The sequence below is a fragment of the Neoarius graeffei genome, chromosome 5, assembly GCF_027579695.1.
Source record: "Neoarius graeffei isolate fNeoGra1 chromosome 5, fNeoGra1.pri, whole genome shotgun sequence".
In the NCBI taxonomy this organism is placed as follows: Eukaryota; Metazoa; Chordata; class Actinopteri; order Siluriformes; family Ariidae; genus Neoarius; species Neoarius graeffei.
This window is the reverse complement of record NC_083573.1, coordinates 11392564-11407120: the sequence shown is the minus strand read 5'-3', so window position 1 is coordinate 11407120 and position 14557 is coordinate 11392564.

The following is a 14557-nucleotide window of genomic DNA, read 5'->3' as shown; positions in this document are numbered from 1 at the left end:
CTAAAGTCAAATCTCAAGTCACTGCATGAGCGGCTTAAGTATGACTTGAGTCCAAGTTGCAAGTTCGAGTCCCATCTCTGCTAGAGAATAGCCAAAGTGAGACCACAAACCTTCCATGTACTCAAAAAAAAGAGTTCGCCATGAATAGATCGTTTTTCATTCTTTTAATCAAGTATAATTGATTTGTCTTTCCAAAACCTTTGCTAATGTTAAACAGGTCAAGCAGTGAAGCTGATCTCAGCAGGTCGTCCACATCTAGAAAAACACAAGGTTACACTTGGACTGTCTGTCAAAGTCCATGAACAGCCACCAAGGTTTATTCTGTCCGATTAAAAAATGAAGTATTTTATTTATGAAGCCATGAGAGAAAGCCAGGGCCACTGTTTTCAACCAGGGGGTTAAAGGAACACACTGTGAGGGAAGGTAGGAGGCTTGTGGGGACAGTGGTGGCTCAGCAGATCCTTCATACTGGAACATCACTGTGACAAAAACCAGCATGGTGAGGGGACAAACCCAAAAACTCCACTTCACTCCATCAATCCACACTGTTGTTGTTAAAAATCAGCGAATCCTGAGATTCACTCAGATGTGTCGGTCATGATTAAACCATGAAGACACAAATGTGAAAATATTCGAGGGCATTTTGATTTCAAGAGCTTGGAAAAAACTTGAGTGTCAATTTCGACAGCAAAAAGATCTGAGTGAGCTCAGTTCATTGCTGCGATACTCGAATGTCTTTCACCAGAGAAGAGCTCATGAACATCAGGGGAACAACTCCAGCAGACTTACTACCAACTTTTATGGTGTCATCTATGGAATTATTGGACATTCTGGTCAAAACTGCGATCACCTTTGCTCACTCAGTGAGATACCGGAGGAGAAGGAAATGCACTGGTGTGCTCATGCGTCAACACCAGCACGGACTTCACACTCCTCTACCTGCGATATTTCTCTCCAATGTTCACTTACTGTACAATAAACTGGAGGAACTCCAGCTGCTGGTGGAGAGAAACAGGGACTTTTATTCATCTTCCATTTTATGCTACACGGAGACGTGGCGATGAGGACTCGTAGCAGACTCTGAACTGCAGCTGGTCAGCTTCCACCTTTTCAGAGCGGGCCATAACACAGACCTCTCCTCTTTATCTACTTTTAGGACTTGTGTGAAAATATGATGATGTTTTAGGTAGGGATGTCCCGATCCGATCACGTGATCGGAAATCGGGCCCGATCACGTGGTTTCAGACTCGATCGGAATCGGGCATTACCTCCCGATCAGGGATCGGATATATATCTATATAATATATTCTCATTTTTAACACATCAATAGCTATGCGTTGGCACAGAGTGAGACCAGACCTCTTGTCTCAACACAGCAACATCAACGTGTGCGGCATGACATCACTTTGTAGCGGAGACGCTATTGGTTATTGGCTGCCTGTTGCCGGCGAAGTTGAACACGGAAGCAGTTCGAAGCGGAAAGCAAAGCATGTCTGCGGTGTGGCAGTATTTCAAAGTTGATGACAACATTGCCATAGCAAACTGAAATATGTAAAGTTGGAATTTCAAGGGGTGGACAGGAAAGGGCCGCATTTAATACAACAAACCTGATACGGCACCTGAAAAACAAACACCCGACACAATACAGCGAGTTTTTAGTGCTGTTGCAAACGTGTTGGATGACAAAAACAGGCTCAAACCTGAAAGGGTAGAAATGCTTGTTTTCATCAAGAAAAACGTTCATTTCCTTAATTGAAATTACTGTATACCACTGTGAGATGCGTTCTTAAAAGCAAATTACTGGCACTATGGCAGTTTTTTTTTTTTTATTTGTTTACATTCCTGCCAGGTATTTTAAGGTTATGTTTTTAATTTATGTTATTTATTGTTCAAACTACCTCACGTAAGTGCTCTGTTTGCTAACGGAGTTGTTGGATGTTAAAATAAGGTGTTAAATAAAAAAAAATGAGGAACATCCTGGATCCGTTTCTTTCCTCGTCTTTATTTTTTATGGATTATAAGAAGTATCGGATCGGGACTCGGTATCGGCAGATACTCAAAATCAAATGATCGGTATCGGATCGGAGGGCAAAAAAACCTGATCGGGACATCCCTAGTTTTAGGTCATATTTATGCAGAAATATAGAAACTTCTCAAGGGTTCACAAACTTTCAAGCACCACTGTAAATGGCAAACAGATGGAGTTTCTATAAAATGACACAAAGTTGTCTTTAAAAAGAGAAGGGCATCAGATTTGGTCGTCAATATGTCAGAAGAGAAACTGACATCAGGGTTTTAAAAAGTGTAACTGGTAAATAGTGCAGTGAAAGTGCAGATTTTTATTCTGGTCAGAACTGATATTCCAATAGATTTGAATGTAAAATATTATTGATAGAATAAATCATCATATGAAGTGACTCACGACTCGAGTCGTCATTTAATATGATTATTATTATTATTATTTTTAAAGTCACAGTACTTTGACCCGAGTACAGTTTGTGCTTACTCTACCGACTCTGATTGTGTGGAATTTTAGGAAACGCCATGAAAAATTCCGAAATGTTCTGCAGTCGGACCCCCAGACTCCCTGCCAGATTTAGTGAGGGCCCCTCCCAGCGCTCTATTTTTACTGCCTTGGTATCTCACTGGGCTGCATGTTGCTCTCCCAGTCCTCCGGCTCCAGGTTCCAGTCTAGTGTGGGGTGACCCTCTGGTTTCTTTTTTCCTCCTCTTTGGAGGTGCTCATCCCTCAGTTTGCTTTCCAAGGCGTCTCTCGGCCCGATCCCCTGCTCAGCACCTTGTGCACATCAGTGTTTCGTTGGTTCTGCACTTGGGTTCACTCCCCCAGTCTCAGTTCCTGGAGCAGTGGGTCGCGCTCCTTTCTTTAGGAGCCACGACTGAACCAGTTCCCCATTACATCATCATCATCATCATCATCCATTACATCTCTTCTTCTACAGCAGTTTAATTAATGATGTCATATCCTGTGATCGTGGTCTTCACCAGTCTGGAGGCTGGAGGCAAGAGTGAGGCTGAGTGAGAGCGGGCTGAGAGGTTGCGCGGGAGCGGGCCGAGAGCTACCTGTGGGCTGCGTAACAACAACAAACGCAATGCCCCCGAAGAGAGCTCCTCCGGTGGAGGAGACTGACAACATCAAAAAACCCCTCGACTTTCTGGGTGAGGAAATCTCTGCTGTCAGGATGCAGCAGAAGACCATCCTGGACCTGGTGGAAGAGGTCAGAGTTCTGCCGCTGCAGAACACGGAGAAGGCAAAGAGGATCGCCTTTCTCAAGAACCGAGTGGAGGATTTGGAGCAATACACCTGGATAAATAACATCATTGTGATCGGACTGCAGATTAAACTCCGGTCATATGCTGGAGCGGTGGCGAGAGGAGACGGAGAGGAGCAGAACGAGGAGGATGCTAACTCTGTGGAGCAACAGGTGACAGCATTCCTGCACTCCAAAGGGATAGAGGTAAAAAAGCTCAAACATCGAAGCATGTCACCCTCTCCCACGGAGAAGCAACACAGACAAACCAGCTTTAATAATAAGATTTGCCAACAGAAAGCATAAAATGCAACTGTTAAAGGAAGGGAGGAAACTGAAAGGCTCAGACGTTTTTCTAAATGAGCACTTAACCAAAAAAAATGCAGACATTGCAAGAAAGGCGAGACTCCTGAGGAAACAGGGGAAAATCCAAAACACTTGGACACTCATCTCATCTCATTATCTCTAGCCGCTTTATCCTTCTACAGGGTCGCAGGTAAGCTGGAGCCTATCCCAGCTGACTACGGGCGAAAGGTGGGGTACACCCTGGACAAGTCGCCAGGTCATCACAGGGCTGACACATAGACACAGACAACCATTCACACTCACATTCACACCTACGGTCAATTTAGAGTCACCAGTTAACCTAACCTGCATGTCTTTGGACTGTGGGGGAAACCGGAGCACCCGGAGGAAACCCATGCGGACACAGGGAGAACATGCAAACTCCACACAGAAAGGCCCTCGCCGGCCACGGGGCTCGAACCCGGACCTTCTTGCTGTGAGGCGACAGTGCTAACCACTACACCACCGTGCCACCCCACACTTGGACACAAAACTGCAAAATATTCATAAAGCTGAAGGGATCTCCAGAAGAGGCCAAGATCCTGGTCATCCGAGATATTGGGGAACTGGACGAATTCTGAGGGAGCCAATCAAAGCAACTTACAATCATGACACAACGACAGGACACTGGACACAAGAACTGGACACTTTCCTGTATACTGAGCATAAAACACAAGATATGGAAAATAATATTGATCCGGAAAATAATCTTTTCAGTAACATCAATATCAGCTGCCGGTATTACACTGAAAATCAATACAATGCAACGATCAGAGAAGGAAATAAGATATCAATTATTCATTTCAATATCAGAAGTCTGTATGCCAATTTCCATAAAATGAAGGAATATCTCAGTCAGTTCAATACTCCATTCAATATAATAGCCATATCAGAAACTTGGATCAACGATGAGATGGGAGTAGATTTTGAGCTGAACGGGTATGAACTTTATATCAACAGAAAGAACAAAAGAGGAGCGGGAGTGGCAATACATGTTGATAATAGTTTGGAATATAAAATTAATAATAAAATGACAGTAGCTGTTGATGATTGGATGGACTGTATTACATTAGAAATATGTTGTGAAAAAATGAAAAATATACTGGTAACAGTGAGCTGTATATACAGATCTGGATCAAGCATAGAAGTTTTTATAGATTGGATGGAAGGTATGTTCATAAAATCAACACAGAAGGTCAAATCAAATCAAATCAAGTTTATTTGTATAGCGCTTTTAACAATAAACATTGTCTCAAAGCAGCTTTACAGAATTTGAACGACTTAAAACATGAGCTAATTTTATCCCTAATCTATCCCCAATGAGCAAGCCTGTGGCGATGGTGGCAAGGAAAAACTCCCTCAGACGACATGAGGAAGAAACCTCGAGAGGAACCAGACTCAAAAGGGAACCCATCCTCATTTGGGCAACAACAGACAGCCTGACTATAATATTAACAGTTTTAACAGGTATAGCCCTCAACTGTCCTCATGGGGCCGTCCTTCACAGGAGCGGTGCGATAAAACTCCGACCAGACACAGGGCACCAGGATGGATCAAGCAGGTCCGAGGGGCAGAAGAGGCCAGCATCTCAATCCCAGGATCAACATGTAACTCAGAGGGACAGGTTGGGGTGGGGGGGAGAGAAAGAAAACACAGGTTGTTAGGTATGCCCTAAAAATGACAAGTATTAAATCTGTGTGGTAGGCTCGCAGAGGCGAGAGTCTTTACATCAGGCATAACACACAACAATGGCATGTTAATATGGTAAAAAATATATCATGACCTGCTCTGGCTGGATGCTTGATTGGGTGATGGGAGCACACTCCTCAGCAATGATGAGATGCAGATGGGACCCTTAGGGCTGGCCAAGACAATTCAGTTACATTTCACCGGGTCTGGGACATGCGACAGAATGTCTGACGGCCGATTCCCTGCAGGCTACGATAGCCAGTCGAGGTCTCCACCCTCTCCACCAAAAGATTTCCTGTTGACTCCATGTAACTCAGAGGGACAGATTTGGGGTTGGGGGGAGGGAAAGAAAACACAGGTTGTTAGGTATGCCCAATGTCACCTGAATAAGTAGGAGCAGTATACATATTGCACCGAGTACAAGCAGGGACTCCGGCAACTAACTATGACAGCATAACTAAAAGGAGAGAGCCAGAAGGTAACACAGGCATGAGGGAGCCCCGGGACATAAAGCAGCCAGCCACTACACCGTCAACAAACTCGAGTGAGCAAGCGAGTGGGGACTGACAGCATCCATACATCCCAGTTTACCAAAACACTCTATGTCTGAGGACCCTCCAGATCTACTCCTTTACCTCATAAACACCATTAACAAAAGGCTTGACTAAACAGATATGTTTTCAGCCTAGACTTAAATGCTGAGACTGTGTCTGATTCCTGAACATTACTTGGAAGGCTGTTCCATAACTGTGGGGCTTTGTAAGAAAAGGCTCTGCCCCCTGATGTAGCCTTCACTATACGAGGTACCAGCAGATAGCCTGCACCTTTTGATCTAAGTAGGCGTGGCGGGTCATAGAGGAGCAGAAGTTCACTCAGGTACTGTGGTGCGAGACCATTTAGTGCTTTAAAGGTCAATAGTAGTATTTTATAATCAATACGAAATTTGATTGGGAGCCAATGCAGTGTGGATAAGACAGGCGTGATGTGGTCATATTTTCTAGTTCTAGTAAGGACTCTTGCTGCTGCATTTTGAACTAACTGGAGCTTGTTTATGCACTTATTGGAACATCCAGACAGTAAGGCATTACAATAATCCAACCTGGAGGTAACGAAAGCATGGACTAGTTTTTCTGCATCATGCAATGACATTAAATTTCTTATCTTTGCAATATTTCTGAGATGAAAGAAAGCTATCCGGGTGATGTTATCAATGTGAGTTTCGAATGAAAGACTGGGGTCAATAATCACTCTGAGGTCTTTTACTGCTGCATGTGAAGAAACAGAAAGGCCATCCAGAGTCACTGTGTAATCAGAAAACTTACTTCTAGCTGTATGTGGTCCTAGCACAAGTACTTCAGTCTTGTCAGAGTTAAGCAGAAGGAAATTAATAAGCATCCAGTGTCCAATGTCCTTCACAAATTCCTCAATTCTATTAAGCTGGTGTCTCTCATCAGGTTTTGCAGAGACATACAACTGTGTGTCATCAGCATAACAGTGGAAACTAATACAATGTTTACGAATAATATCACCCAGAGGTAACATATATAGAGAAAAAAGCAGTGGACCCAAGACAGAACCTTGTGGAACACCAAACTTTACCTCGGTACGTCTAGAAATATCACCATTTATATCAACATACTGATAACGATCAGTTAGATAAGACCTGAGCCAGGAGAGGGCCATTCCCTTAACTCCCACAACATTTTCTAGTCTATCCAGAAGAATGGAATGATCAATGGTATCAAATGCTGCACTAAGGTCAAGCAACACAAGTAGCGAGACACAGCCCTGATCAGACGCCAACAGTAGGTCGTTTACTACTTTAACCAGTGCTGTCTCTGTGCTATGATGAGGTCTAAATCCTGACTGATACATTTCATGGATGTTATTCCTATGTAAATATGAGCATAACTGCTGTGCCACAGCTTTTTCAAGGATCTTGGAGATAAAGGGGAGGTTTGATATTGGCCGATAATTGGACAGCTGACAGGGATCAAGGTCAGGTTTTTTAATCAGGGGTTTGATAACTGCTAGTTTAAAGGATTTGGGTACATAGCCAATCATAAGAGAAGAATTTATTATTTTTAGAAGCGGTTCAATTACTCCAGGCATTATCTGTTTGAATAGACGTGTAGGTAAGGGATCTAGTACGCAAGTTGAGGCTTTTGATGTAGAGATTAATGAAAGTAATTCAGTTTCTTTTAGGGGAGTAAAACATTCTAACTGATGATCTGATACAGTTATATTGTTAACTACAAGGTCACTTTCATTGTCTAACCTTAAATTAGTAGTTTGGGGGGGCGCTAGCGAGCAGTGATATGTGAGGACGTGTTTGTACGGGGCTCCCGACCGGGGCGAACCTTTTTTAAAAATAATAGTTTTATAAAACAACTTTAGACAGACCATGTTTATCCCTGATAATTGAGTAATAGCAGTGCATCATATAAATAGCTTCATTTTTTCGCAACATACAACTAGACCAGGGCTTTTCAAAGTGTGGGGCGCGCCCCCCCTGGGGGGTGCCAGAGTTCTTCAGGGGGGCGCAACGTGAGAGACAAAAAGGATCGATTTTTAGTACCTAAAGCTACAGGGAGTGAGGAGACGGCCAAGCAAAAAAACAGAGCCTCCAGGATGTTGCGATTTGCAACTTCAGCGCAAATTCAACCAATCCCCGCGAATTCAGGGCGGTGTTGCAATTATATCCAATCACCGCAACTTTCCCGCAAATTTGACCAATCGTTGGCGTCGTCTTGAGGTGACGTCGACAAACTACCTTCCGCCTTACTTCCGGATGTCTATGTTCAAGAGAAGCAGCATGTGCGCAGTGTTGCCAGATTGGCGGTTTCAAGTGCATTTTGGCGGGTTTTGAATATATTTTGGACTGGAAAACGTCAGCAGTATCTGGCAACATTGCATGATGTGCGAGTCAGTGTTTATATAGGCTTAAATTCCATTACTGAAAGTGTGTTATGTTTACAGTGAAGGACTGTGTGCACTTTATTTTTTTTTACTTAATACAAGAAATTAATGGATGCCAACATTTTTGCCAAAATGGTATTTAATTTTCCATTGTTTAGGCAGCTTCAGCATCATACTGTGAGATTCTGTTCAAATTGTTTTTTTTTCTTCTATGAAGCCTGAGCCATTTATTTTATTAGTTTATAATTATTGTTTAATTTAGTCTTCAGGAGAGACTGCCTGCACACAGCACTAGTATTAATAGTTTTTTTTTTCTTACATGAAAGCTGAGGCATTTATATTATATTTTAAGGTAACTTCATGTTGTGCTGTGAGGTTCTCTGCACTTTAACTTTTGAACCAACAGGTGCATTTGGATAAGTAAAGCCTATTTTTCTGCATTTTTGTAGTCCTGGTAATCTTTTATATTGGTAAAGTTGTTTATAGGACCATTTCTCAGTGTCTTTGTTTTTTTAATCAATAGTTTTTCAGTAATAACTTAATATTTAACATATCACTCAATTTTAATCACAAAAAGAGAAAATCGCAACAATTTCTCGCAACTTTCACTTCCTCCCACAATGTAATCGCAACAAAAACCTAAAAAACACCGCAACTTTCATCGCAATTTTTTGGAAACCCCCGCAACATCAGACATTTTAGCCTGCAACAATCACAAAAAAGGCCTGCGGAATCCTGGGGGGACTGAAAAAAGAAGGAAGTATGACCACGATTATTTAAAGTTTGGATTTTCATGGACTGGATCTGAAGATGCTCCACTGCTACAGTGTGTTGTCTGCCAAGAGGTGCTAGCTAACGATGCTATGAGAGGTTTAAAATGTGTAAAACAAGATGTTTTAAAAAGCACAGATGTTTAAAATGTGAAAAAGAAAAAAAGAAAAATGTGTACAACAACCATTTTTTAAAAATACGAATGGAACATTAAGTATAGCAACAACAAAAATTGTAAGGGGGGCGCTGTTGTTTATTTGCTCTCCGAGGGGGGGCTGACTCTCCCACACTTTGAAAACCCCTGAACTAGATGACAAAATGCCTAAGGGAAAACGCTGCAAGAAGGAGGCCTTCGCTAAAGCCTCGGACACCGCTGAAACCTCGTCCGTATATGAGGAATCTTCAGACGAGGAAACTATAGACCTATCTGCCATCATGGCTGCTATTGCAAGCAGCGAAAACAAGATTTTGGCACGAATAGACTCAAGCATAGCTGACTTGAACACTAAAATAGGCACGCTCCGGGAGGATACGGCGAAGCAGGAGGTCCGTCTCAACGAGTTGGAGTCCGGCCTGAATACATACTCGGACAGGACGGCTGCCACTGAAAACGAGGTAGCCATGTTAAAAGTGGAAGTCACCTCACTCCGCCAAAAAATGGAAGAAATCGACGGGGGACAGCGCCGATTCAATGCGCGTTTAGTCGGAATAAAAGAAGGTTTTGAATCGAGCGAGGGGCGGCGGCCAACTGCAAGTATCGCTGAACTATTGCAGGAGCTGTTGAGTTTAAACTTCATCCCAACCCTGGATGCAGCATATCGGAACCTGGTGTTAGATTTTGAAGTGGGAATGAGTAAGTCAGAGAAAGAACCACCGGACCCGGTGGATTCGAACTTTGTTAGAGGAGGACTGGGGTGTGACACTGGACAAGATTTTGATAATGTCTTAGACAGCATTGAGTTTGAGGAAGATGAAATGAGTACAATCAGTGAGGGTGACCAGCAAGACGACTTTCAACTAGTGCAGTCGAGAAACCAAAGGAAAAAATGTAAGACAAGAGATACACCTGATGGTCCTAGAATTGAGCAGAAGAGGAGAGACATTAAGGTGGTTATGAAATTTCAAAAACCCGGTTTACTGAACCCCTTGAAAGTGAGTGCAGCGATACACAAACTGGTTGGTGATGTGTTTGATGTTAAACCTCTAAGAGACGGGAGTCTGCTAATTGTTTGTCGGGATAGGGACCAGCGTATGGGACTGATGCAGTGTAGGAACCTATTAGGAATTAACGTTAAAGTTCAGGACTGGGTAGAAAGGGGGAATGCACTGATTGTGATAACAGGTGTGCCGACTGAACTGTCGGAAGAAGAAATTAAGCAGAACATTAGAGGTACTAGAGTGATCAGAGTTAAACGATTGCTGGTTACCAGGGCGGGGATAAAAACGCCAAGTCTGTCTGTTCTACTAACATTGCAGGAACCCAAGCAACCTGAAAGAATTATGATCGGATACGTTAGTTATCAGACGAGACCATATGTTCCACCGCCAACAAGGTGTTTTAAGTGCCAAAGATACGGCCACATTGCGTTAGTGTGTAAAGCCAAGTGTAGGTGTGCTAGGTGTGGGGGGGGAGCACGAATATGGTAAATGTGAAGAAGGCACTAAAATTAAATGCTGCAATTGTGGTGGAGAACATAGTGCGGCATACAAAGGCTGTGAGATGCATAAGAAAGCCGTTCAGGTGCAAAATGTTAAAGTTAAAGAGCAGATCTCATATGCGGAGGCCATCAAACGGGTTAACAAAGAAAACAAAGTGAGAACTGCTGTTAATGTTGGTTTGCATGCTGCCCCTATGCCTGCTGGAGTCCAAATGCCCCAAAAGTGTTGCAAACTCACTGACGATACACTTATAGTGAATAAGAAGAATTTTGTTGCTTTCATAGCAGAGGTTATTAACCGATCAGCACTGATTGAGAGTCAGACAGACAAAATTAAAATGATAAAAAAGGCAGCTGAGAAGCATCTAGACATTCGAGGATTGACAGTACTCGACATACATAATATGCTTTCAGAGCCATTGGACCCCGACTTTCGTCTAGCCACCCCCAAGTGTTCATAATGTGTTTGCGTGTTTTACAATGGAATGCCAGGAGTCTACTGGCCAATGGCCAGGAGTTTAAACAGTTTATTGAAGAGCAAGACGTCAAACCCAACATCATTTGCGTACAAGAAACATGGTTGAAGCCCTCTTTAGATTTTGTTTTATATGGTTATGTGGCAGTGAGGAAGGATAGGGATATGGTGGGAGGGGGGGTAGCGACGTTTGTGCAGCAGGGGATCAATTACAGGATTTTAGAAATGAATGAAGATGTTGAAGTGGTGTTAGTTGACATATGGATTGACAAAACTAGACTGAGAATTATTAATTTCTATAACCCATGCAAGGTTATAGTGAGAAAGGCACTGGAGAGTTTGTGTGAAGTGGGACATGGGAATATATTGTTTTGTGGTGATTTTAATGCACACAATACCTTGTGGGGGGCACAAAAACTGATGTAAATGGGATCACTGTTGAGGAAGTCATGGATGATTTTAACCTCAGTTGTTTGAATGATGGTAGTAGTACAAGGTATGATGCTGTGCATGGAACTGAATCGGCAATAGATCTCACATTTACTTCTGGGCCAATAGCTGGCGTAAGCAGATGGGAAGTTTCTGACCATTCTCTTGGCAGTGATCACTATGTCATAACTACAACGATTAGAGATCAAAATATCTGTTTGGAGGAGAACTGGTTTCCGCGATGGGAGTTGAAGCAGGCAGATTGGGGATTGTATAGGGTTACTGTAAGTGCTAAGCTTATGCAGCTCCCTCCTGTACTCACTGATGACGTGGACGAGCTAAATTCTATAATAACACGAATGCTGTGTGATTCAGCTGAAGAGGTAATTGGTAGGTCCTCTGGAAGGCAGGGAAGGAAGATGGTACCTTGGTGGTCTGATGAGTGTACAAATGCTATTAGGATCAGGAATAAGGCTTTCAAGGTTTTAAAGGCAAGTCATACTTATCACAACCTATTGGAATATAAAAGGGCTCAGGCCAGAGTTAAAAGAATTATTAAAGACACAAAAAGGAGTTATTGGAGAGCGTTCTGCAGCCAAATAGGGGCAGATATTAAGGTCAGTGATGTGTGGGGCATGATTAGGAAGATGGGGGGCATTAGGAGGGATCACTCCTTACCGGTGATCAAAGATAATGGAAGTGAAGCAGTAACAAACTTGGAAAAGGCGGAAATGTTGGCGAGAGCCTTTGTTAGAATACATAGCTCAGGAAACTTGTCAGGTGAAGAACTATCTCGGAGGGGAAAGATTATACAAGACAACAAGGAGATCCTGGAGAGGGAACATGTTGGTGATGGTGTGGTGGATAGGGAATTTACAATGAGTGAGTGCATAAGAGCCTTGGCTGGAGTTAGGAATACCTCACCAGGGAAGGATGGTGTGTGCTATAAAATGATTAAGGAATTAGATGTTATGGTTAAGTTTGTGATTTTGAAATTGTATAACGAGGTCTGGAAACAAGGAAAGTTACCAGTGAGTTGGAAACACTCAGTTGTGGTTCCCATTGGAAAGCCAGGTAAGGATAAGTCTAATGTGAAAAGTTATAGACCAATCGCTCTGACGTCTAATTTATGCAAGCTCATGGAGAGAATGGTGACTAAGAGGTTGACCTATGAAGTTGAAAAAAGAGGCCTTTTTCATGTTATCAAAGTGGATTCCGTAGTGGGCGCACTACCATGGATTCTGTCCTGTGCCTGGAGAATGAAGTGAGAAAGGCACAGGTTAACAAGGAGTCTGTGCTGGCTATCTTTTTCGATATAGAGAAAGCATACGATATGTTGTGGAAAGAAGGGCTGTTGTTAAAATTGCATAGGATGGGCATTAAGGGTAAAATGTTTAACTGGGTACGTGACTTTCTTAGAAATAGGACCATCGAAGTGAGAGTGGGGACAAGTCTGTCCAGGAGATATCAAATAGAGAATGGAACGCCGCAGGGGAGTGTGTGTAGCCCTGTATTATTTAATATAATGATTAATGATATATTTTGTGGTATTGAGGATGCTGCTGTTCATAGAGCGTTGTATGCAGACGATGGGGCTTTGTGGATGAGGGGCCGCAATGTAGACCATGTGAAAAAGAAGATGCAGGGGGCTATTAATATAGTGGAAAGGTGGGCTGGAGAGTGGGGATTCAGGCTGTCGGTGGAAAAGACACAAGTTATTTGTTTTTCAAAGAAGAGAGTGAATCCTACAGTAGACCTTCGATTGTACGGTCAGACTCTTTTTCAAACATGCACTATTAGGTATCTGGGTATATGGTTCGATGTCAAGCTAACATTTAGGGAACATATACAGAAAGTCATGGAGAAATGTAAAAAGGCTGTGAATGTTCTCAAATGTGTATCAGGGTTTGACTGGGGAGCGACAGGGTTTGCGTTGAGAAGAATTTATATTGCCTTGGTTAGGTCGGTGCTAGACTATGGCTGTGTAGCTTTCATGGGGGCTTCTAAGACCTTGCTCAGCGGCCTAGATAAAGTTCATTCTACAAGCTTGAGAATTTGTAGTGGTGCATTTCGAACATCCTCTATACCAGCATTACAAATTGAAACAGGGGAAATGCCCCTACACCTTAGGCGACTTAAGCTCAGTATGGCGTACTGGACAACTTTACGGGGGCATGAAGAGTCACACCCTACAAAACAGGTGCTACTGGATTGTTGGGAATATGGTAAATCGCAGAACAACAGTTTTGGTTGGGGAGGGAACAAGTGAGCGAATGAGTTGGAAATTGGTGCCGTTTCTTGCTGTGACACAGTTCCTTTAAGCAGAACCCCTCCATGGCTATTTGATATACCCTCTGTAATATTTGAAGCAAAAAATAAAATTGCAAATAATGGAATATATTGGGATGTTGACCAATATCTGCAGCATGCGTTCTATGGCCATACAATCATTTATACAGATGCATCCAAAGATCTTGATGGCAGAACGGGGGCAGCAGTGCACATACCAGACCTTAATATCTCAATTAAAAAGAGAACCTCTGACCATTTGTCTATCCTTGCAGTGGAAATGTCAGCCATCATACTTGCCCTCCAATGGATAGAGGATTTTAAGACTCTTCAGCCTGTGATCTGTTCAGACTCAATGTCGTCCTTATTGTCTATAGAAAATGGTTCCTCACCATGCTGTCAGGACTTACTAAATGAGATCAATCAAATATTGTTTGTACTAACCCAACAAGGCCTGCATGTCCAGTTTGTGTGGGTCCCTGCTCATAGGGGAGTGGAGGGCAACGAGGCAGCAGATAGGCTAGCAAAGGAGGCTACTACAAACACTGAAGTCCAACTTGTAATTCCCCTCAGCCAGCCAGAAGTTAAGGTTTTAATCTACACTAACGTGAGTAAACTTTGGCAAGCCGAATGGAAGGAAGAGAAGAGAGGAAGACATCTATATAAGGTACATAGACATGTCACATTCAGTAAATCAGGTTATGCTGGGAGACA